The sequence below is a fragment of the Melozone crissalis genome, unplaced genomic scaffold, assembly GCF_028551555.1.
Source record: "Melozone crissalis strain CALT ecotype California unplaced genomic scaffold, PUWL_Pcris_2 ptg000018l_1, whole genome shotgun sequence".
In the NCBI taxonomy this organism is placed as follows: Eukaryota; Metazoa; Chordata; class Aves; order Passeriformes; family Passerellidae; genus Melozone; species Melozone crissalis.
In genome coordinates, this window is record NW_026535796.1 from 26,553,638 (window position 1) to 26,580,479 (window position 26,842).

Genomic DNA, 26,842 nt, shown 5'->3' on the forward strand with positions numbered 1-26,842 from the left:
GACTCAGCAGTAGTTAGTAAAATAAAAAGTACCCTTGAGAGTTCATCTCTTTGACTGGGAACCCATGATGCAAGATTTTAGAGATAGTCATTTCCAAGCAAAGGTCTAAGTGTTGACATTGTAAGACTCAGTATAGAAACAGCTTACTTGTTTTGTGTGGGAGTGACTTGCTTTCTTTTAATGATAATTTTAAATATTCTACATTCTTTGGCAGCAATTATAAAAATTTCCAGCAGCCTTTTAGTCTTCTGTCACTCCCACCATTTTGAAAGGTGGAATCATTACTTGATTTGGATTTTCCCAACTACCTCTGCTTCTAAGTCAAAATTTTCCTGACTTTCGTGGAGCTAAAATCTCAAGCTTTTAATGCTTAGTAAAACTCTAGCTCTCTCTAAACAGTCTGTCCAGCGTCAAGAAAACAAATTTAGCCCTGAAGATTGATATGGTGTTTTTAGGGTCTGATATTTTCTTCAGTACACTCTTTGTATGTGTGTCCATCTATCCTCTCTCTCTAGCTATCATAGCACTACTGCCCAGGTCTTACACTGCATAATTAGATGTATCGCATCCAGACACCTCTTTATCCCCATTTGCTTTTCACTTGGACACCAAAGAGCAATCCTACTTCTTGCTTACTGAAACAACGTGCTCTCTGGATCACAGCCTGAAGCCTTCTTGCCCGTTGCCAATGCTCATTATGGCTGCTGATATGATTCCACAAAACCTATCTTACTGGCTTCTGTGCACTATGAAAGCATAAAGTAATCCACTACCTGAATTCCCTCAAAAGCTCAGCACATTCTGGTTATGTGCTCTCAGGCCAATCACAATGGTACCATGTGAATGCTCAAGTTTCTGATGCTGTTCACCTAAGAATGGTAGCTTTTGAAGGTTAATACTGATTCATTTCTCACATAATTACAAAAATTTCTTTGAGAGAAGAAGTGGTGATATAATCTTACTAGCTTTGTGTATTTTGATTATCTGAAAATGAAGTAGAAAATTTGCACTAAATATTAATTTTGAATGCAGATTGAAAGAACAAAACTAATTTGCTATTACATTTCCCACACTTACATCAACACAAAGTAAATTCAATTTTTAATCAGAAGAGCAAAATGACCTTTACCCTCCTGAATTTTTGCATGGAGATACAATTATAAGTACTTGAGAATTTTCAGAAAAAGAAAGTACATTATCAGTAACTGATGGTAACGCTACAAGCCTCATTCTCAGTTTCCTTCTTTTACAGTAGGAAAAAATAGTTACTATCTATCCTGAGTATTAAACTGTATAGCCTGGTCCCTGTTTAAGTTCTTCTGGTTGAGAATTTTCAGAGGAATTGAAAGGAGTTTAGCAAAAAAAGTTTAATCATACTGAATTTCAGTGGGATTTTGACACTCATTCCATCATGCTTGACTGCATCATCCCATAGATCAAAATTGATGTTAAAGTTCCAGCTAGGAACTAGGAAGCCTCTGCAGCTCACAGAAGATTAGGCAAAAGGTTGCTCTCAGAGGTATTCTAGGTGTGAGCTACAATCTTTTGCTGTTTCAAGATAAAGAGCAGCTCAATATATGACACAAAAGAAAAATCCCCAAAAATAAAGAGTAAGTAATTGTATCTGTACCAGGAAGAAATGGATGCCGTTGTTCAGACAAGATAAAAAAATAAAGAGTACCTTTACATGGCAAGGATATTTGACAATGGATCAGCCACCAAGAATCCAACAACTGTGTTCCCATGTGAGCTGATAAACAGATTCTTGTTATAAAATTGTTATTACTTGCTCATTTGGTTGAACTTGTCTCAATCCCCTTCTACTGAGCTACAGCCAGCTCTTATTCATGTGTTCCCTTTTTACAAAAACTGCTTGAACATTTTGCAGCCCTAGCAAGGTCAGGTGCAATAGAGCTGTAAATATGGATGGAGCCATCGCCACACTGAAATTTCAGCTGTTTCTGCCTCCTAGAAGGAGCGTAAACAAAATGAGAGCCCTTGGAAGTCTATATGATGTGCCTTGAAAAAAAAAAATAACATTTCTTCATTATGCTCCAATACATGCTCCAATATATGCTCAGTGAGGAAGAAATGGAGTCATGTCACTGACACTAAGGCTATTTCTGTGAGATCTATTAAAAAAGAGAGAAAAAAAAATCTCATGATCAGTGTGTCAAAAGCAGATGAGAGATATAACAGGACTGGTATGGAAGCACTCAAAGTCCCACTATTGCTACTATCATATGGCTTTTTGGCATAGTTGCTCTAAAAAGAAATTACAAGAGGGTGTTTTTATAAATCAGAAAATATGTGGGGTAGTTGTGCTTGGGTGATCACAATTTGTATGTTGTTGGAAGGAAAATGTCTCTCTTTTTATGAATGGAAGTCTGTGTTAATTCTGTGATTTCACAAGTGTCTTGGTTTATCATATTTTCTTGCTTTTTCTTTATATTCATCTAACTTTCAACTTGGTTGAAAGATGAAAACAATATAGATGAAAATGTAAGGATTATTTTAGGGAGCTGAGGGAGATCTGTGAAGTACAGTGTAAATGCTGAATATATAAAATCAGGTAGAAGAAGAGGCTCAAAGCCTGTTACGAGTGTATGCAAAGATTGTATGTGCTTGCTATCATACTGGTGGAAGATCAAATCAAGGACATCTTGTAGACTACAAAATAGCTGCAATGGCTGTGGGCCAATCATGTCATAAACATGAAACCTATAGAACCTGAACTGTCATTTATTTTATGTCAGTTCAAGTTCTTAACTTATTTATTTTCTAGAAACAACTACAATGGAACAATAAAAGGAAGACTCAACTAGCAGAGGTCTCACCTCTATTTTGTATAATTTGCTGCTTAAAAGCTTACAGAGTAAAACATGTAAATATATGCAGACCTGAGAGTAAGACCTTAGTAAGGAAATTACAGAGTATGGCTGAGGAAACTATGGACCATAAACAAGAAAAGCACTATGGCTACTAAGCACCTAGAAATGCTATAAATTGTTGTAAGGTTCTGCTTCAGTGGATTTAATATTCTGGGAGAGGCTGGCTTTTGGCTACATGCAGCAGGAGATTCACTGGGGCGGGATATCACAAGGATTCTTGTTATACCCAGCCCAGCTGCAGCTCTTGGTGACATGAATGGGGGAAGCTGTCAGAGGTATTACCCACTCCTGGAATGCAGATTTTCCTTTGGAACAGCACGGCTTGAGGAAAGAGGTACTGGAAATCACATAATGATGCTGCTGCCTGTAAGATTTGTACTCCAGTGTTTCCAATCCTGAAAAATTTCAGAAAAGACATGTAATATTTTCAAGTCAGATCCTCTGTTGATGTAAATTAGCCTAGGCCTGTTCAAGTGAATTAAGGTACCTCAATTTTAAATTATTTCTCCGTTAGCTTGGAGGTCTTTATCCACACCTTATTTTCGAGGTTCTGAATCTTTAATTTTTTGTTTAGTTCCTCTCATTAAAGGAGTCTAGAACATGAAAGAATTTTTTATGCTATGTGCTTATTGGAGATTTTTAGCTCTTTTTTGAAGCATAGATAATTGAAGGCTGAGAACCTTAAATGTCAGACTAAATATATAGGATGAAAGTAGAGAAGTACAAGGTCAGATGTTTGAATGAGTTTGGAACCTATTCAAACATCCACATAAAGTGACCAGATTTTCAAATGCCCTGAGGAGCCAGTGGGTGGGGAACACTCCTCAAATGCATGACTTGTTTCAATCAAATTTGAAGTCAGAGAGAAAGAGAATAAGGAATAAATTTCTTTCCACTTTAAATTTTACATATTTTCTAGAATAATATTTTGCTACTGAATTCCACCACAATTCCCCTCACACAATTTCAGTTTTCCTGAGCCAAGATGATGAGAGGCTGATTAATTCTCTGCAGCTGACTCAGCGTTCCCCTGATGCACACTGCTATTTACAAGAGAAGTAGCTAAAGTCCTTTCTTTGGCCAGAAAGAGGTAATTCTTTTCTTTCTAGCCTTTGGCCAGACCTGTAGGTCTTGCTATGCACCCTTTCACATATTTCATTGGAGGAAATGATAAGTATTTTTAATTCAGAAGGAAAGTTTCCAAAAAGCATGACCCATCTGTTAGAGGTGTACTATGATGAACTTTCAGAAGAAATACCCCCCAGCATGTATAGCACCCCTTCCTAGAAAAATACAGGGGAATCTGGACTCCACCTGCTCTGAGCAGCCAGGAGCAGGATGGTACATTTATGCTAAATCTTCATTTGTATTTAATTCTGAAAGTTGCCAACCTTTGCAAAAACACACCAAAAGTAATTTTTCAAGTATGACTTGTAAGCAGATTTCATGATATCTGCTGACAATCTGAGACAGTAACTCTGGGAAAGGTGTGAAATGCCATACTAATCACAACATTATGCTAAATCAACAATCTAACGATACTTTAAAACTCAACCACATTATCTGGTTAAAGGAAAAGAGAATAGCTTATCTTATGAACAATTAGTAATGAGTAACTTGCTGTGATAAGGAAGCCATATCTGAGATCATATCATGGACTTCATTTTCCCAGCAGCAAGACAACTGATATTTACCTGACCCATTTCTTCCCAGTTTTGGATTTTAGAATGCTGGGCTACACCTTTGTCAGTTCCAGCTGGCATCAAAGCTGGCACAACCAAAACCTCCTGAAAAATCTGCTGAAGAAAAAGCAAAAAAGCAAAACCAGCTACGACCCCTTAACCCAATGAGCAGTAACATCACTTGTGACACAGTGACCAAAGCAGCTTGAAGAAATAGGTGGATGCCTTGTACACATGCGAGTTTATCTTGCCTATTTGCATCTTCAAAAAAAGACTCTAAACCTTTCTTCTTCTAAATTTGAGGGATGACTGCTGCAAGTCACAGCCATGAGGCCCAACATACCCCAGAAGATTCCCCTCTAGCTGAAAGACACAATCAACCTAAAGGAAAGGCTGCTTTGAAAGATCTATTTTACAAGGAAACAGATTTCCCTTTTTTTTTTCCTTTTTTTTTTTTTTTCCTTTTTTTTCCAAAGAGCATATAGCCAACTGTAGAAAATGCTGATATGACAGTTCTGGACTGGAATTATGGAAATCCAACCTGGCCTGCCCTCCATGCCTTAGGATGACAAGAACAGAGGTGTCACCACCCACTCAAAGTAAATCCATATGGGGAATGTTTCATGGAAATAGTAGTATGGGCCACCAGCTGGTAACACTGGGGAATGATTCTACCAAGGGTTCAGCTTTCTCTGCTATCACCAAGTCATTTGCAGGCACTCCTTGGCAGGGTTTTTTGCCACTTATAATGCAGTGCCTATGGTTTCCATCAAGTGACACAGCATTTTTGAAGTGTGTACTACAATAAGGTAAGGTATAATGAGTATACCACCCAGAAGGACTCACAAATACCTGAAAGCAGCAAGGTATGACCTAGGGAGGGGAATACCAGTCTATTGGATGACACAGTTAGTTCTGAGGAATTTCATCACTTATAATCAATCAAAGTTGTATTAACATGCAGTTGCCTGTGCAGGGTACTGAAAATCTTGTGGTTTGTACTGAAGGTAGTTGTGAGATTACAAACCCTTAGGAGTAACTTTTGTTCTACAATGTTAATGTGACTGTGTACATTGCTTTTATTTCCTTTACAGAAATAGAGTATGCCTAAAGTAATCAGCTTTGATTAACTTATTTTCTTTAAAATTGATTCTTCATAAAAATTTTGCAGAAAAGACAATTTTTCTAAGGAGTCTAGATTCTCAGTGGCACAAAAGGCAAGCCAATCAGATATTATACCAGGCCTAAAATTACCAGATGTGTCCCAGCAAAATTCTGCAAATAATACTGCATATTACACTGGACTCCTGCGTGTCTGAAATCCACTTTTCCCCAAACCACTTACCTGCTGTAATCACAGCATTGTACACTGCGTGGGTGCACAGCATTCAGCCTGCTGAGATCTATTTCATACTCCCAATGCATACCAGACACCAGACTGGTAGATTACTATATCTGTGTTCCCCTATATATCACTGTGAATAAATGATTTAATATGCAGTTGTAGGATTAAGGTTTGATTTTTTTCTTAGGAAAGGAAAATGCAGCATGTATCTTATAAATTTTATTCATCTCCCAACCCTGATATCAGAACTATTTGTATTTCTAAAAATTTTAGACATAGCCACCCATCACAAGAATCAAAAATATTTTTTCTTAATATAAATTGATTAAATCACTAACTGTGTACAATGATCCTCTGTGGTGTATCTCAGATTGTATTGGATAGTTTTGGGCTTTTTGTTTAACATATACATACAATGATGATAACAGAGTGTTCCTATTGAATAGGTAAACTCTTGAATATGAGAAAAGCTAGAAACATCAAGGCTATGCACACCATGTTAATTCAGATTTCTTGGAAAGCTTATGAAAAAGGAATACAATTAGTCCACAATTTATGAAGAGTTTTGAACCCAGACTTACTGTGTATTGATTACATTTGTGTGTATAAAACATGAGACAAAACTGGAACGTGTCAGGCCAAATAACATGAGCTTGTTTCACTCCCTAATACAAGCACAAGCAGAAACAGACTAGTCGTAGTCTGAGCTATGTTTTCCCATTTGAGTCCTCCACACCAATCTTGAATTGCCTTGCAATAGTTTTACATGGCAAATATAGGGAAGCCAAACTGACCTTTCAAAACGTGCTGGGTTTACAACATGGGTATACACACAGAGCACAGCACGGCTAAACTGCTTTTAGACAAGGTAATCAAATCAAAAAGGGTTAGATCAAACTCAATTTATTTGAGATGGTTCAGCAGCCATGAGTCTCATCAAAATCCCTGTACATGTCACCAGAAGCAGGAAACCCAAAAAGTGACACAACATTACCAAAAGCTACTGTTTGGAATAGCAAGGCTTTGAAGTGAGGCAGGGATTCCATATCTGCTGTATCGTGGTATCTGAGGACTAAAGAGGTGCCATTTGATAGCACTATGGTATGCACACCATCATGAGATGAGTTTGCACAGCTGATCAGTAGCAATGTACCCACTGGAAGATGCATATAAATTCTACTGGCAAAACTTAAATCAAGTTTTTTACAAGGATTTGAAAATATTACATCTGTACTGTTTCATCAGCATTATCATTTACCATTGCCACATTTCCACTAGTTCCTTTAAGTGGTTTCTCTCTGTGTGACAGGGTTTTCCCCTTTGGTGTATCTGTCCCATAGTAGTTTGAAGCATAGAGTAGTTTGCTATACCAGCTCTTCCTTTCAAATCTCAGCTTGTTGACTAATCATCTAAGTTTGGTTTTTATCATCATTCATGTGTGGAATCATATTATTTAGTTCTGGAAGGCCTTTAGGGACACACTTGACATGAAAGGAACCTTCAGAACTCTTGAACAGTACAGCTGATTGCAGCAGTGTGGCTGCCACTGACAGTAATTCTTTGACCCCTCCTGCATGCCAAACTAACAGCTACTGCTGTCTTACTGACCTCCTACCTATTTGATACAGACTGCCATGATCCCTAAGCCACAGTACATAAAAAGTACCACAAATACATTTTCCTGAAGTCAAATCATTTTTATTCTGTAGCCTGAAGAATTAAAAAACCAGCAGTCATTAAAATAAATCTAATTATCTCTCAACACCTCTGTGAGGAGAGTTAGGGAACTTCTGAGTATATCCTGACTTACATAAATTAATACTACCTGCTGTGACATACCTGTGCTGAGCTCGTTGTGGTTTAGTACTTGCTTGATTGAAACAGCTTTTAAAATCCCACATCTTTTTCAAATTACCTGTTCAAGGTTAATTTCAAGTGGCTCTCTTCTCTATTGCTGCCGTTGCCTTGAGCTGTGCTTCAGAGTCCAGCTTCCTGGACCTTCAGAAGCTCTTCCTCTTTGCTGTCTTTCTCCTTCTTTTCCTCCTCCTCCACAGATGTGCATCCAGCAGCAGCAATAGCTTGTAGCCCTGCTTTGATGTTCCTTGCCTTCATTCTGTCAGTTGCTTGATATTTAAAAAACAGCAAAATCTATGCTGCAGAGGCCATATAATCACTGTGTCCTGGGCATATTCATTTCTGTTTATTTAGTTACTTGTTTGGTTTTAAAGTACATCAATAATATTTTATGTCAACCATATACATGATGGGCAATGAAGCCAAGACATTTGAAGCTGAGGTGACCCATAGTCTTCTGACAGAGAAGATGAGCATCTTCTTTTTAAGCATCACTCCCAAGGTGAGTTATGATCTACTGCAGCCTCTTTTTAGGTAAATATTTACTAAAATTAGTGGTTTATGCTATGTAAGGCATGGGAGTACCTAAATAGGCTACTTACTGCTGAGGTAACACTTAGGACATTAGACATTGTAGTGAAGTTAGACTAACTTAGCCTGGATATTCTAGTCACCAATAGTTATCCCCACCACTAATGGGTCAGGACTATAAACAGTTGTATCCTAGCATCTGTCAATATTGACTCCAGTTGTTTTTCTCATGAGTCCCACAGAAATTAACAAGGGACTTGCTTTACAGAGCACATGAACATCTATCTTTCCCTTGAAAATCATTCTGTAGCAGTTAGACTCTGAAAGCTGGATTCTGCAACATGCAAAATATCTTCCCCTTATTCAGAAAAATATTTTCAGTAAATATTAAAATCTGAGTGTGTAACTGCAGCTAGTAAGAGCCAATTTTGTATTTATCTTCTTAAGCATATATGAAGTCTTTTGGTGGGTTGTACAGGAAATCCCAGTAGTTTATAGGAGTGAATAAGGAATTATGACTTGAGTAAAGTTGAAAGAGTAACAAATCAGGACCCTATCAATTAAAATGAAGTCCAGGTCCTCTCCCATTCTTTTTTCACCTAGCAGAACATATCCTACTAGTTCCCTCTGTCTTCCCCACCACAGGTTTCCTAAACAAAAAATACATTCTTACCTATTTTGCTTCATTTAAAATACTCCAATAGCTGTTCTTCCACGTCTCCTGTCTATTCAATACAAGTGAAAACCGTAAAATGAAGTTGAGTAATTCTGGCACCAAAAGAAAGTGCAAGGAGACACTTTTGAACAGCCAGAGGACACAAAAGCACTGCTATATTATACTCTTTGTCATTCCAATTTTAACAATAACAATAAGTATATTAATCACCAGCACCACTGAAGTTTTGTGTGCAATTAGCATTTCAACACACTCTCCCATGGCTGGGGTGGAGCAGCTTGCCTCCATTGTGAGCTGCTTTTAATTGTGGTGCAAGAATGGACAGCTCTATGATTGCATTTTGGAAACTGGTAGCAGTTCAGTTGTTAGAAGCAAGCTCAAGTTTCTTTGTTTGTTTGTTTATTTGTTCCTGTGCTTGTGCTTCTGCTGTGTTAACTCATGGAAATTGCTTAGGGACAGATTTAAATCAAAACAGACAGTTTCCATTTTTGCTCTGTAACTAGTAAGGTTTGTTTAAGAGGCGCTGCTGCTGGAACATAAGGCACGTCTGGAATGTTTGTTTACTTGCTTTTCTGAGCATGTGCCCTTTTGTTAGGAGACAGGGCTTTCCATGGTGCAAATCTTCAGTGCCAGTGGCTGAGTCTCTTTAAATAATTAAAATGATAGTGTATTGACATGGGCTATTCTATATTTTTAAAATAAACATGGGTGCATACTATTTAATGGCATGGATTCAAATATTAACCTTGTACCTTACTGGTCTCTTAAAAACCTCCACAAATTACAAAAGCACATGGATGTAAATGGTTCCTAGGATTATGCCTCAGCAACTTGAAAATGTTTGTATTTCTTCTGTACTGGGTATATTTTGCTTACCCAAGCGGACAAGTCCTTTCTGGCTAATCCTACCCAGTTCTGTGATTTGCCCATCCCATGGGGATTTGGTGCATGGAGGTTATTTGTTCTATTAATCAGGAGGTTCCTAAATTCTAATCCTTGGTAAAGCACTGGATTGCCATCTGACCTTGGCAAGTCACTTGACCTCCTTTTGGCTCGATCAATCCAGCTGGAAAATTGGGTAAAAAGCAGAACTTTACTGGAATATAGATGCTGCATCTGGGATGAGATTTCTTTTGCAAATAATAAAGCAACTAGCTTAGAACTAAAAAAGGAACTTCTTTAGAAGGCAACTTTCTGGACTTCACTAATCTTTGTTACATTTTAAATTTGGTAGGAGGTTCATCAAAGTGCCTTGTTTGAAACAAGAATGTATGCTGGTGGTTAAATGGCTGATGCAAGGGGTTTTGTTTAACTTGAAAGACCACATAGCTTTCTTCATTTAGCAATTTACATTGGCTTCTCCTTGGTGTAGGAGGAATGAGGTAATGAAGGGACTAGACATGGATATGATATCTGACTGAGACAGCAACATGCCACAGGCCAGATTTTCTGGCCTACTTTGCTCTACTTCATGGTTCCTAAGGGGGGAAAACAGACAGTGCTTGTCTCCTGTTTAGGGAGGCAAAAAATGCGTTTTTTCTGACATGGTCACCCTGGGATCAAAAGGAAAGTGAATGTTCCTAAATTCTTCAATCACTCTGTTGTTCATTTTTCACTCGGAATGACGACCACTCAGTATTCTAACGATGTAATTAGTGATATCTACACAAACACATCACATTTCACTGGGGACTAGAGGTTCAAATGCCCTCTCACAACTCCAAGAGAATCCTGACATTTTATATAGAAATCCAAATTTGGCTCAATACAAGAGCTTTTACTTGAAAGCACAACAAACAGGCAGCAGAGACTAACACGATGGCATGACTGGAAGTGACACCCCAACAGAGGATACAGATAATAGATAAGTACAAAGTCATGATGAACAGATCACCTGTATGTACTTCATACATTCCAAAAAATTTACTAGTTTATTTTTGTGCATTATGACAATTACTATGCCCTTGTTTACTTTTGCAAAATCATTAAGCACTTTATACCTCTGTATGATTTCAGGGAGCTCACTGTTGCTATCAACAATATTTTTTAATTCATGATATTTAAATGACTAAATAGGGGTAAACTTGCTTGTAGGATGCTAAATTCTGGAGAAGAAGGGGTTTATATAATGAGAATAATTTAAATTTGAAACAGAAAACAGAACTCAAATAAGGGAAGATCACCTAAAATGAAATTAGAATGAAGTGGTAGCAGACTGAAGAGCAGAACTACCAAATATCACAAAAGTAACTGAGCAGGAATTAATTCTCTAAGATAAAGGAAGAAGACAGTAACTAAAAGAAACAATCAAATTTTCTTGTGCTTTTTGATGTTTTGTTTTATTTTCTCCAGTTCTTCTATTAGTCTTTTATTCATAGTGAAAAAGGCTCATATTTCTTTGTACTAATTCTCTTTGACAATAAGTTGGCAACTTCCTTGCAAAAATATGCTGGTGATGTTTTAGGTCGGCCTCACCCTTAGGGAGATAAGGGGCATGGGAGGAGTCATTGTTTCTTGTCATGTAAAAGACAGAGAGGTATTTCTCCTTTGTTTCCATAAGCAAGAACTTCTAGTTATTGCACAGCACAAAGTACTCAAAATACACTGTGATTGGGCTCAGATTACTTTTCCATGTAGCAGGTAACCTTTAACTGGTAAATGAGTGGTACGATATGGTTTTGAATGGCATATCCTATATCATCTTCCCATAAAGCCCCACTGAATAAGTACCAAATAAAGAATATTTCTATCACCTGTCAGCCTATGCACGAAGGCATTAAAGTAGTTAAAAAATCAGCTAGGTGTTTTAGAAAGAAGAGTTTCAAAGACATAGCTTTTCTGAAGGAAAATGGAATTTTTCTAATGGAAAATTCCAAAATTATAGCACTCACATCTCAAAACAGGAAAAAAAATCAAAATTAATTAATTAAAAATGTATGACTGCTGTAATTAATATTATCTTATTAAACCAAATATTTTCACTTTTTAAAATAGTAGATTTCAGTATATCACAGTAAAACAATTCATTAAAAGCTTTCCTAAGAAAATGTGTAATTGCATCATAAATGGTTTTTGACAAAGTCTGAGCTGCATCTACTGTCTAGTTGAGCTATATTGCAAATAATACAGTGCTAGGCACCGTACAAGACTAAAGGCAGGAATGATCTCTGCTTTGCTGAAGAATTTGCATTCTAAAAAGAGAGAATGTAAAAGATAAAAAGGGGAACAGATGAATCTTTGTTCCTTTCCCTGCCCATACCAGTCTCCTCTGTTCAAGTCTGCGTCTCCATCCAGCATTTCTCCCCACCTTTGAATTCTAAATCCACTTGTGAGTCACTCTCCAGTTTCAGCTTTGTTCAGACCTTCCACCTCTGGGTGACTGATGTGCAGAGAAGTGCTGTCATATCACTGCAAGGTGCCTCAGTAAAGGCTATCTCACATGCATGGGTTCCGCTATTCTGGTACTGGATTAGTTGTACAGACAGATAGACAGACAGTCCAGACAGCATCCAAGCCTTTTGGCAGCATCCTCTTTTTGTTCTGTCTCTTGCCTCTTGCACTGGTGTGCTGCTGGTGGCCCTTACACAGTTACCCAGAGCTTGTCTGATACCAGTTACTGAGTATACTTGCCCAGGGTGTTCTTGAGCCACATGTTTGCATGTGTTTAACAACATTTTCCTTCCTTCTGCTGACATCCACCATTTATTTTTATCATGCTCCTCTTCTTCACTGATGCTACTATATTAGGAAGGGGAGGGGAATGTGTAAGCATGAAGACGTAGATAGGGATTATTATTCTTTCGATGTGCTATGCGATGGCTGGGAAACACTTTACACTTGTCAATGAAATCCAAGTCTCAGTCCTGCATTTTTGATTGGTGCAGAATTATTGAGGGGTGTAGTTGACTTCCTTGACTGTTATTTCCTTCAAAATTTGTTTTGAAGATTTCGGTAGTTGCTACTGATAATGTGTTCTGGTAAACAAAATGAAAACCAGAGCAGGTTATTTTATTTAACATGCACAGTGTCTGAGTGAGAGCTGATGGTGTTTGACCCTATCAGGGCTGGGCTTTGAGGAATTAACCAAGAAGTGAACTCTAATATTCAGCTTTCCTATATTCCTGATAACCTGCCTGCATTCACTGTGTATCTGAACAGCCTTTAGACAAAATTCACCTCGTACTCAGCACCATTCTCAAAGGAAAAAACAAAACAAAACAAAACAAACCACCCCAGTTTCCTGAAGGGAATTATTTTTATGCTTTCCTCCGGGCACACACAGAAAATAGTAACATGTTAGCAATGTCACGTTATACAGAAAAATCTATATTTTCTCTAATTAATGAAACAGTTATTTCAGTTTTTTATTTTATCAGTAATTAAATAGTATATGCTTGATTATGTGCCTATATTAAAAACGTACTTGCATGCATTTTTTACCTATCAGGCAGAATTCTCTATAAATGGTCAGTCAATCACACCAGTTTCTTTTTTTCTCCTTTTTTCTTTTTCTTGATCAAGCAAATAGTATACCAGTGCAGGGAAAACCTTACTGCCTGCTTAAGATGGAATTCTTCCCTGTGCCTCTCTTACTTAGAGGCATGTCTTAGGGAATTGATGGATTTTGGGACCTTGTCCTGTCTCCTTTCCTTTTCTGGTATATTTCTATTTAAAGTCTCACTGTCAGATAAAAGGCCTGCATTTAGTGGCTCTGAAGTTTCATCTTCTGTAAAAAAGGTAAAGGCTTCATATAAGAAACAAGCAGATAATAGCTACCTCACACTGGTTGTCTGTAAGGCTTAATTCTTAGGACCTCAAACAGTACTCAAAGTGGAGTAGCCATGGGATCAAGCCTTTATGCAAAGACCTCCCAAGATTCCCTGGAGGAAGATGTGAATAATGTTCAAAGGAAAAGGCTCACTATGTGATTATTTTTATTAGGTGTTACTATTTTTATTAGGATTACTGTTAGCATTCATATCTTACCTTTCCTTAAAATCACCTCCATTCTACCAGAAGGCAGGTAGAAAGAATAGTGTCCTTTCCACCCAGCTCCCCAGCTGTGCTTTGGGACAAACTGTAGTGATGAGAGAGGCAACATCATGGGAGTATTAGCATGATTAGGCTGCCATGTCTTAGCTGTGGTGGCATTCCCAGTGCTTTGGAGCCCATATATTCCTGGCAGTTGCCCTGTGAAGGAAGAAGTTTGTGTGTTGATGGATACCATGCAAATTGCTCTGTCTGAAGGAGCTCTTGCACAATCAACCTATTTGAGAGGAGAAAAAAATAGATTCCCTCTGTCTGTGTAATGCTGTCACTCAAACCACACCTAAATATCAGTAGGAGACTGAAAGTTTGCAGAATTGTTGGTTTTGGCTAGCAATTACTATGCAGAATCCAGCCAGATCCTGAGCTCAGTGACATGAGGATAAATCCAAAACTCAGCTGAAATGGCTTAAATATTCCAGGTTTACGTCAAAGCAGTGTAGTCAGCATGACCTAACTGTGCAAATGACCATCTAGACAAAGAAAAGCACTCTAAAATTATTTGTGCAAATGCTTGTGAAATTCTGAGGATTATTTTCTGCTTTACATACTTTTCGTTACTCTTCACAACAATTTAAAGAAAGCTACCACCATTGTCAAAGCAAATTACCTTGTTCTTTGAAAATCAATCTTCTTTTTTTAGTTGTATACTGTATATCCTCAGACCTTTTTTTTTTTTTGCCAGTGATAGTTTGACACGTTTTTATCTCCATGAACAACAAAGCCATGTATAATTCCATGCAATTGTCTTTTAAGATATGAAGGAGGAAAAAACCCATAATTTACAACACAAATATATTAGGTTTTTATATAAAAAGCATCACACGTATTGATCAAAATGACTTTCTTTACAATATTTGATGCTTAAAAGAGAACTAATTGTATTACATGTTATAAGTGCATATTATCCCATTCAAGCTGTGCCAAACAGGAAAATTGACAAGAAAGCATCTACATTAGAGTCACACACCTCCAAGTTGTAATCAGATAACAGTATCTTTATACTGAAGTGATATTATTCTAAAGGACCTTTTCAGATGCTTTCTAATAGGAGTTAGGCATATCTTTATTAATCTTTATGTAGATTCCACATATATCTTGCATTTCTGTACCTCTTAGTTTCCAGATATATTTGTTGAGGATGCACAGTCTTTCAACATAATGAAACTGCTACTCGTATAATTCAAAAACCTAAAGTAAGACAGTTAATCTAAAGCACATCCATACATACTTATAAACAGTAGAGGATGAAAACAAAATTGTCATGTATGCATACACAGTGTATATATTCTATAATAATCTCTTCCTAATCAGTTGTGCACTTTATAAAACAGTGTAAGAGAAATGACAATGCTGTCATTTGTATATTCTCCCTCAGTTCTCTAATGGAAAGCTTTTTTTTTTTCCTTGCCAACTCATTCCTGACAATGTTAATGATTCACTATAAAGCAGCTTCTGTGCTATGATTTGTGACATTCAGGCTGGTTAGATGGGAGGACTAGGCAGGTTTCTGGGGAGTGTTTTGGATGCAGAAATGCCTTGAAGATAGCACTTTATTATATTTAGGACAAGTATGACATCCCACTTCAAGGAACAGGCCCCTATACATATTGAGAAGGGATTTCTGTGGTTTAAGTGGGGAGGAGAAGGTTAGTTTAAAAGAATGCCTCTGTGTTTTTTGAGACGACATAAAGATAGGAGGTAGAGAAATGGAGGCAGGAGGCAGAAGGATTATGGATAATGGAAGAATTTTGCCTGAGGGTATGTGCCTGCTTTGCCTATTCCTGTATAACTAGAATATTTATAATTCAAATACTTATCTTTAATAATTAAAAATGAAGGAATATTAAAGACAAAAGGTAGAGAATATTATGTACACATATGTAGGCATCATGCATTAAATCCCTACACTTGCAAAATATAGCAAGAGGTAGATTTAAAGGAGGTTAAAAAAGTGAATATTTTAAAATGTCTCAAAAAAAGAATTTCTAATTCACTCCAGTTCTGCCAGAAATGATACCCCTTACTTCTTATTTCTACACATAACTAGTCATGGAGAGAGCTACTAAAAATACACTGCACAGTGGCTTGACATCAGCACATCAACAATTAAAAAGTGGATACAAATATTTCAGGTTTTCACAACCTTAAAAGTTTTGCTCATGATTTATGAAAACATCAGATTTGCCAGGGCAATTGCATTTTGCTTTTACAGGACACTTAGTTACATAGCTTAAGTAAACTGCTAGTTGCAACAGAATGTAATATTCTACCACCTTCAGTAGCACCCTCTGATCTGCTTTCCACAGACAGCAAAGAAACAAAGAAAAACAGCCATTGCTGTGGATAGAGAAGAGTGTTTGAAAAGAGAAAGAGACCTCAAATATGCCCTTAGGTATTATAAAGCTGTCAATTACAAGCAGTAAAACAATACAAAGGCTGCAACAAATAATTTATAAAGAGAAAATTATACAAACAAATAATAACAGAAATTAATCCATTGTCTTTGAATAATTTGAAAGATGCCGTTTCAAATATTATAAATTAGCATAACAAAATTAATAAGGTTATGGTTAAATAAAAGGTTATATTTCAGAAACAGAAATCTTATGCACAAAAATATCAGTAAATCAAAGATTCAAGTCATATTACTCACTAAAGGTAAAGTAGATCAATTTTGAGGTAGCTTGGCTATATGAAATTGAATTTATGGATGATAGGTTAAACTAATGCTTGAAAATCAGAGGTGTTAATATTTACACCTTTGCTCATTACAGCAAGGAAAAGACTAATGAAGAATTAGACATCCAAATGTCTTTACTCTTCCATCAAACAGAGTAATCTATGGCTGAACATTATTAGAACCTGACAATAATAAGAACTATTCTTTTATATACATATATGAAATAATGTTTTAAAATGGATGCTAAAACACCTGATGACAGGTTTTATATATTTATGCTGATTCAAAATTAGAACTATTGAATAAGAGTAATGAAATCATTATTCCAAATGGAGGAAGCATTCATAATCTAAAAATATACTGGAAAAAGTAGTGAAATGCTACTGTTGAAATATGAGTACATTCTATATAATCTACTTCATGCTTCAAACCCTGCAAATTTAGGTTAACCATTTTATTTACTTGGGGCTTTTGATAGATGCCTGAAATATTACAGATCAAATAAACACATATGAAGATCACTGGGTTTAAAGTATAAATGTTCAAAAAAGAATTTTGATGTTTTGGGGTGTTGGTTGGTTGGTGGGTTTTGGTTTGGTTTGATTTTTTTTTTTCCTAGAAAAGATCAGGAGTTTTCTTTTAGCACATGAACCACCACCTATCCCAGCCAACAAAGTGGTGTCACTGACTCTAATCAGTTTTAGGTTTGGCTCATTGGACAGAGAAACAAGACAAAAAACATTATAGCATTTTAGGACTTAGAGCATCAGTCTTAAAATGACCTGGAAAAGGCATGTGTAAGCAGCAAGGGAATAACACAGTGCCACCAGCATCACCTGCTCAGTGCCAAAGGCTGCAGGCAGGGCTGGGAGCTGGTACCCAGCGCACAGCAGCGGGGAGGAGGAGGAGGAGGAGCCGGGGTGGAGGCAGGACAGAGCCCGCCAGCCCCGCACCGTAACCTGAACCTCTCCTGCCTTTGTCCTGCAGCCACCACGGCATAGGCTCACGGCAAGCCGCAGGTTGTCTGTGCCCACATCCTGTCAACACAGGTTGATGATGATGAGTAATAGATGGGAAAGATATGTGATGCTTAATTAATTACATTTGACTGCTGCGCTCTTTTTTTCCTCCTTTTTTTTTTCCTTCTTTTTTCTTTTTTCTTTTTTTTTTTCTATTTGCTATATGCATTTTAAGTTTCTAGTAATTACAAGCTTTTATTTTTTGAGAGTACTTTTTGTGAAGAGGAGCTGTTGAAAGAAATTTTATAGTAGTTTATCCAAATGCTGATACTACCTGTTTGTGAGCCTTGTATGGAGACAGTGGTGTCTTTGGAACATTGCACTTTAAAATAAAACTTAATTTCTTCATTTATGCACATCTATTCATTTGAAAAGCTATTATTACAAAGGAAAGGAAAGGATTTTTTTGAAAAATTGATACAGAACAATATAATAGATCAAGTAGATCAGAAATGAAAAGCTGTTAGACCTCAGTATATTCTTTGATCCAAACACAGCCCAGAACCCTTTTCTAAATTTGTATTTGTCTAGTGAATACTTTGATCAGCCCTTCCATGCCACCTACTTCTTCAGCCCAGAGAGATACCTCTAGTTCTTCTTTCTAATCCACTTTTTTCCAATCCATTTTCCACTTCTGCAATCATGACATCTTCTAAAGAAAGGTCACTGTTGAGCTTCACACTTATGGCTGCTCCAACAAGCACCTACAAATACAAGAAAAGAGAATTAAAAGAAAAAAATATCAGTGAAAAAATGGGGTTTGGTGTCTTGAAGTTAAAAGGAGTTAAGTCCAAACAAACCCACTCTTCCTGATATACAAACTTGTCTGGGCTAGCTTCTCCTTCTTCCTCTTAGTTTTTTTTAGCCAAAATGTTAAGGAATTAATGAGAGTAGAATGAAAAACAGAAAAAAATGAGCCTGTATTGACATGCATGCAGGAAGAATACAGGAGGTGAAGTGGTGTATCCATGAATGAAGTGAATATCTAACTTGTCAACCAGCTGATGACATGGACCTGTTTGGATGCTTGAAAAGCATCCTGTCTGCTATCACCAAAAGGAGGAACTCAGCAAGTGCTGAACTAGACAGTGAGCATTTAGTAGCACAAAAGTGATTTCATCAATGCCACATAGGATTGCAGTGGAGTGACAGAGCAGGGAAGATGAGCAGCGGGCTGCAATATCTGTGGACTTCAGCAGAGACTCCACAGTTAATTTCAGAAGAATTATAAACTGCTGGCAAGCAGTTGGTAGCACTGGAACAAAAATTATTGCTCTCTCAAAATTCTGTATTCTTTAGGTGCTAAACCTGCTGTCCTGTGAGTATTAAACACTGCAAAAATTGTCTTTTGAAATACTCAGTATTTGTCTGGGTGAACCTTTTCCTATGCTTGATGGTCCTTCTGTAACACAAAGAGAAGATAATCTATTTTTTAAAATTAATAACATAGCCTCTGCCTGAAGCTGAACATGCTCAACTTTTTAGCATCTTTCATAATTATAACGTGGAAAATACCTTCCTTTTAAAATTAGGTGGTTACAGATGCAGCAAGTGGCTGTCTGTGTGAGTTCACTCAACTACACATTCTCAGATATGTTCTAAAAAATCCAGACTTATGAGGACATGAATAAGCCTGCACTGAGATGGGTGCAGTCTGTTCCTGGAATTCCTCTTCAGTATTATCACATCTTTTTTTTTTGCATGTCATTCTGCTCTGTAGAGAACAGGTGATGATGTATTTTAAGCTCTTCACCGTGGCATGGAAAACTGTGGTCAGTTTTGAACAGAGACATTCCAGAATATGAAGGTAAGTTGCTGAACATTGGATTTGCATCCTCATTTTCATAGTACAGTTGCTACAAGTGTTTTATCTATGCTCAGTAAAGCAGTTTGGTCCAGTAGCCCATCAATGCCCCCAGCTGCTTTCCTGTGGCTTGGTAGCAGTAGTGAATATTTTCATGCTAAATCATACTCATGTGAACACACCTCCAGAAATGAACAAGGATCTTGGTGTACTCCTCTGGTTATCCAACTGCATGTATGAGGGTAATCTTTGGTTTGGCAAAGAGGGTGGGGATCTGCTATGTCTGTACTTGAGCAGTGCTCATGAGTACTGGAAGCAGGGAGAAAATTACATGGATTTAAAGTTCACCAAAACAGAAAATGTATAGATATGAAGGAGGTAGAAGGACCAGAATGCATGGATACAGGTAACTGCAAACAAAAGTTCACTAATCACATATTTATAGACCAGCCCAGGTATTCCTAGCAAATGACAGCCAAGCTTCAAAACAAATGCAATTCCCCACACTTTCAGGAGGGTTGGTCTGCTCAGACTTAGTGCATATGACTGGCATGTATAAGGGTAGAGGGTATGAGAGTATGGATACCTACATATGTGTAGACAGATCCTCAGTTCATACACCAAATTTTATGCCAGAAACCACTGATGTCTAGAATAAAAATGAAGGAAATTGGCAGGACATCATGGATTCCAAGATATTTATAAACTTGGAAAGCTTTAACAATGTAAAGCTGTGTTAAGATGGAGCCAACTACTGAGAATGCTGGCAGCCTGGAAGCTAAAAAGCTCTGTATGTTCATCTATAGTTATGTTTGAGCATGTTTCAGCATATTTGTGCTGTTCTTGTAATATACTAAAACTCAAAGTATTTCTCTCAACCTGTCAAGAGCCAAGTCCATTGTTTCCTTTTGCTATTAAATTTCTGTTTTTCCTTTCCACTATCTCACACCCAAACTCTTAATTAGTGCTGTGTTTGTATAGAAATTTAAATTACCTATAAAATTATGTGTTGACCAATGGAACATAATAGTGCTTTCACAACTTCTACAACACTTGTTCTTGATAAAGAGAGGAAAACTCCAAACTCTTAAATTAATGAAAATTCTTTAATGTCATTATCATAACATTTAAACCAACTTCTAAAAATAACATGCTAAAAAACAGCTCAGTAATTACAAAATCCTGTCCAATAGGCAGCATCCAGAAACACACACTCGGGATCTTCCATGTGGTGACAAAACAGCTGAAGTAGCTGGGAAGGCTTTAGGTTTACATCTGAAGTGATGTTGCCCACGGCTAGAACACAGTGTATATGCTCAGACATGCAACTTTCATTCAAAACAGAATGTGAGTAAAGAATTAAGGCACCAAGAGACATTAAAAAAAAAATTAAATATTTAGTTGCCTAATTGCCAATGCTAGTCTGAGTAATAAACAAAATGTGTTAGATACACTAATTTATAGAGAGCAATTATATGTGATTAATACCACATTCAATGCAATGATTCATATCACTGGAATGCTAAAATCACTGGCCATGAACTCTTAGGAAAAAGAGCGACACTACAGGAAAAGCAGTGGATGATGCATACATAAGGTAGCATTATCTGGTCTAAAACTATTGACAAAGTAAAAAAAAAAAAATTGCCATGCTTCTTGACCAACATATTAAATGATAAATCTTGAGATGGAGTAGTGGGTAGTGGTGCAGAAGTTAGCCGCAGGCTACCAGATTGAATTTAGGAAGAGGATGAACAGCTCTTTAAAAATCTGTCTGAGATAGCTAGATAGAAAAACTGCATTGTGAGGATGTTAATCAGGAATAATGCACAGGAAATTTTACCCACCAAAAGACCCTTGGAGCCTCTGAAAACTCTGGACAGCCTTCTAATAGAAGTATCTAAAGAAAATCAATAAAGTTCAAGAAGTAACTTTGATCTTATGGATAAAAAATGATTTACCAGGAGTTAACAAGGTATAAGTGGACACAGTATAACTTTCTATTCGTGTGCAAACAAGCTACAGTTCCATTCTGTAGTCAAACAGCCAGAAGTATTTCAGGAGTGATATATCAGGTTGCATTTTTCTTTCCATCTTGTCTTGTCTCTGAGTTAGGGGCTCCCAGTTCTTGCTGGTTTCAGAATTCAGTAGGAGCTAAGAACTAGGCAACTACCTTTCTCCAGAGCTCATGGCTCATCGCTTATGGTGCTGGACCTGCCCCGCTGTGTGCCACTCCAAACCTCCGAATTTATCACTCACACTGGGGGTGGCTGAACCCTGGCCCAAGAGACACCCACAGATACAGCTAAAACCAGCTTTGAACAGATTTGAGAGGAATCGAGAGTTTAAAGATAGATGCGCATGATAACTGGGGCCTTTTTAAACATAATTTGTGGACTGCTGGAAGGAAAAAAGGAGAGGAGGGGAGAGGAGAGGAGAGGAGAGGAGAGGAAGGAAGGAAGGAGAAAGAAAAAGACTGAAAATTTTCAGAAATTTTCTGAACTGAAAATTGCCTCTATCAGGAGTCAAAAGATTTTTAAATAATTAAATACAGAGGGAAATGAGACACTGATTATAATGGATAAAAATCAACAACAGCAGAATGCAAATAACTGAAATATCTAAAAACTCTATGTTCCATAGTGTTCATAAAAATATTACTGCTGGTTTTGTAGTATATAGGAAAAAATAGTACATAGTGATGACAGGTGCCTACTATGTAACAAATGTAAAATTATGAGTCTGCAGACAAGGAAGAAGAATTCAACAAATATTTATTTTCTGGGAAGACTATGCTTTTGCATGTCATAGAAAAGAAAAATAATATCCAAAGATTATGCATTTGTGATTATGCTTTTGCATTTCATAGAAAGGAAAAAGAATATCCATTAGTAAAAACAGAGAGGACGTTGTCTAAGACATTGTCTAAGAAATTCCACAAGATAATAGTGTTGGCATTTAAAAAACCTTGGAAAAATTAATATTTTGCCAACATCTTAAAAAGAAAAGTCTACATGGCTGTAGCCTACACTGCTGACATGAAACCTGAATTAAGTAGTAGTAAAAAGGTGATGTAACCAGTGAAGAATTAAATGCGATAGTATAATGTAGAGGAATGTGGTTGTGTGGAAAACATTCCATCTTCATCTGCTTTGGTGATAGTATTATAGGCTTGATTGTTAAATATACTTGCATCTGTTGCAGTCAGAATAAAAATCAATCTCTTTTATTAGTGAAGATAAAATATAACAGATTACTAGATTATAGTCTTCAAGCAAAAGCATGAAGAAATACTCCTAATAATAGAAAAGATTTTATTCCAATGCAGAAAGGCATGCTAGGAGTAGTTTGAAGATTGCATTATATAAACTTAAATTAGAAATACATATTAAAAGGTAAATTTATTAAGCTGTGGAACTATCTATTTGCAATCTTCAGAACAAAACAGGACATTTCCCAAATGCACAGTATCTTAAACAGAAATATGAGTATAGTGTAAAATTTAGGTGGCACTTTTGTTGATTGTCATGTCTTCTGGCCTTAAAAACTGCAAAACTTTCTGTTAAAACAAAAAGAATTTTGCCATTGACTTCAGTAGGAACAGTTCTTTTATATTAATAACCTCATATAACTGAGGGTAGTAATTCAGGATTATTCAGGATAGAGCTAATGGCCAAATATGGAGCTTTTAGGATTTTGAAACCCATTTATAGACTTCAGAAATTAAATTGCATCCATAATTAAGGCTCCTTATTATTATTTACACTCTACTGAATCCTCAAAAGCAAGATCTATTGGTAGAAGTAAAAATATCTTTTAAAGGTAGAGAAAAAGGCAGCCTCAGTGTACAAGAAATTTTAAGCCCCTCTGAATAGAACACTAGAAAATATACAACCCAGTATGATCCTGTTCCAGCACCAGGGACTGGGTAATATATCTACCAAACAGGGGGCCAAGGTGTCTGCATGGATGCAGATGAACCCTGGTATCTCACACTCGTGACTTGCCTGTATTGCCATCCTCTCATAGTCATGCATCACACCCCAGATGCATGAAGACAGGCCAGATCTAGTCAATGAAATGGACTCAAAATACTTCAACATTATAGTGTCTCACAGACTGCTTCACAAATTCAACAGAGAGTTTATGAGGCATTCTAACTCCAATAGTTCCATAACTTCAGAATTCAGTATTGACACAGGATCATCAGTTGGATTATAAGGCCATTCTTACCAAACACAGGAAAAAAGCTTTTATTCTTCTTTTCATCCTATTGTCAGGCTCAGGAAAAAAAAAAATGCGCATTTTTGTAGTGCATGAAGAAGTAAGAGGCAACTTTAACTAACATTTTGTCCTGACTTTCTTTTAATAATGGCTATGGAAGTAGCGGTTGCTCTGCACCAAATTACAGACCACTGTTTGAATGAAATCTCTCTACCTAGGGATTCTTCCCACCTCTTCATATATTTGCATTTATCTTCCAAATCTATTTTAATGAGCTCTATATAAAAATGAGAGCTCATACTTCTCGAGCCTGATGAACAGGTAATTACTGTTTTGATTCCCATGAGAGGTCTTTGAAAACCCATCTTGTCATGGAAGTTAAGGGCATAATGTTTTAATTGTAGGTAGGAGAGCGGGGATGGTGCTTAAGCTGAATATTCTACCATGTAACCATCGTCCAAAATATCTTTACACAAATGACCTATCAATTGTGATTCAGCTTTCACCTGTATGTTAAAGTGAGGCTAGATTTTTCTGCCAGGGAGTCTTGATTATTCCTTTTCTCTGCTGAACTAAAAGCTGATTTTAATATTTCTCTGTTTCGTGAGTTTGGAATCAGATAGAAAGTAGTATAGTCCATGGATGAAAATTTAGGTCCATTCTTGATTGCCTTATGGCAATTAAAAGGAACACCTACATTAATAAAGGTAGGAGAAAATTATCCTCTTCAACCTATATTTTTGTTATTGACGAACTGCATTCAGGGAAAAATTTCATTCCTTCTTGTTCAAACATGCTGTGGGATTCTCATGTTGCTGGCTATTGATCCAAAGATGATAGCTGCAAAAACTTTCCCCATACACCAGCTATTAGACAGCTAATGTAATGAGTGCACCCATGGGGAATGGGGGCAGAAAATTCTGCCTGTCCTGAGGCACAATGCCCCTGGGATCAGTGGTGCAATGGGAAAATTCTGCATACCAACAGTAGCAGCAGTGGAGTAAAGTCCAAGATTTCCAGAGCAAATAGAGCTTACCAGAATTTTTCAATTCTATTTTTCCACAGGAAAAAAAACCAAAAAAGCTAAAAAGCATTTTCAACTCAGTGTCAGACAAGAACTGGGAAGAGAAACCTGGCCCTCCAAAGCAGGGATTTGGAGGCCCAGCCTGGAAGGAGAGAAGCTTCCAGCAGAGACTGGCATGCAACCTGTCTCCTGGAAGAGCAGCTAGAAGTGGAGACTCCTACAGTTAATTTTTTAGCTATCCATTCTGGAACTGATTAACGCCCAGTTTTCTGAACTCACACTGTATCATCCTTAGTCTTTGGTAGATTAAAATAAATAAAACTAATTAACAATTCATGTCAAGTTCACGACACCTGCTTAAGCAACAAAATGAAAAAGATTATTCCATGTAACTCTTTATAAAGAATAAAATAGTTGATCTTTATTTAATATTCTATTTCTCTTCAAAGTATATCTATTTTTAATTTTTGAGGGAAATAACTTTTGTTTAAAGGGAAATGAAACAAAATGCTTTTCTTCAGATTAATAGGAACCTTTTGGTTGATCCAAAATGAATGTTTTTCAGTGTGCATTTTAAAAAGGAAAGAAATAATAATTTAGGTTTAAGTTGATCCAGAAGGTATATTTTTTCAATCTTTTTCTAGCATGAAGCTGAGAAAAGTAGTTTTACTTGCTCAGTTCTGCACAGAGGTACGAATGGAGCCTGCAGAAGAGAGAGGTGCTCAGCATCCTTGAAAATCAGGACATTAAAATAATGGTTTTACCCTATTGATCTTAAAGAGAAATGAAATTGTACAATAAATATATTTAGATATGATACCAAAATAGGAAGGACTGGAAATAGCAAACATCAGAGGAGCTTAGAAAGCATTAAAATGAATGCAATTTAATGTGGGCAAATGTAAAATAATATACATGGAGAAAAATACTATCTGGCATAAAATCAAAGGAACATTCTATAGGAAGAACAGTAATGTGGAAAAGATTTGGGGTGACAGATAACATATTGGACATGAGGTTTCAATTTAATGATGTTGCACAAGTAGCAGACCAACTCATTAAAACAAAGATATAAGAATTAAGATTTTGACTATCTTATTGCTAATGGTTAATGAGGTATTCTACTTCTTATCATTAGCCAAATTCTGAGCTACTTGGAGAAGTCAATCTATTCAGAATAGCCTTCAAAAGTTTTTTGTGTTACATTACTTTTTTGTAAATAAATTTGTCTGCTATTATGTTCAGTATGCAGAGCATGTGTCTCAGAGACACTCCAGGAAACGATGACAGAAACAAGTATTACAAGGTGTGATCTATTTTGTGAGAGGCTAAGGGTACTTCATGGTTAGAGCTTAAGGAAAAGAAGTCATGATAACAGTCTGTAAACATTTAAATGGCAGTAGTCCAAAATGAAGGAAAGATGATTAACTGAGCTTGGAAATGGCACGTTAAGGAACCATAACTTGAAAGAGGAGAGCAATGTGTATATAAAAATTAAAAACAAAATGTAAGTTACAAGGACAATGAGATGAAGGGAAAATTTACCCTAGAGGTAGTTAGCTCACCATATCTACATGTGCTTCAAAGGAGATTTGATAAAACCTCAAAGACTTTTAACGAAGACAAGCTTTCCATGTAGGGCATTGGACTATAAGCCCCAAATGATCTTTTCCACTTGTTCCAAACTTGAAGTAGTTTATGTTTTGCTGTGCTTCTTTTGAAATTTCTAAACTTCAGATTCCTTTTTGTATTCACAAATCTGACAAGAAGATGGGTATTTTTTTGCTTTGTAAATATTTTTCCTGTTCAAGATTGACCTGGAAAAATGGAAGGGCTGGCAGGCACTGTTGGGTTTATCTGGTTTGGCATTTCTACTGGGATATTCCAATACAACCTTGAACAGGGCACAACAGGCAAGTGGCTGAAACCCCCAATTCCAAGAGTGACAGTTTCAGACCCTGATGGTTTTGTTGATGTTTCAGTTAATGAATCACTCTGCACCAAGAAAAACTTTCAAAGCTTCTCCAGATGCAAGAATGCAGCTCAGAACAAGTTAGCTTTCA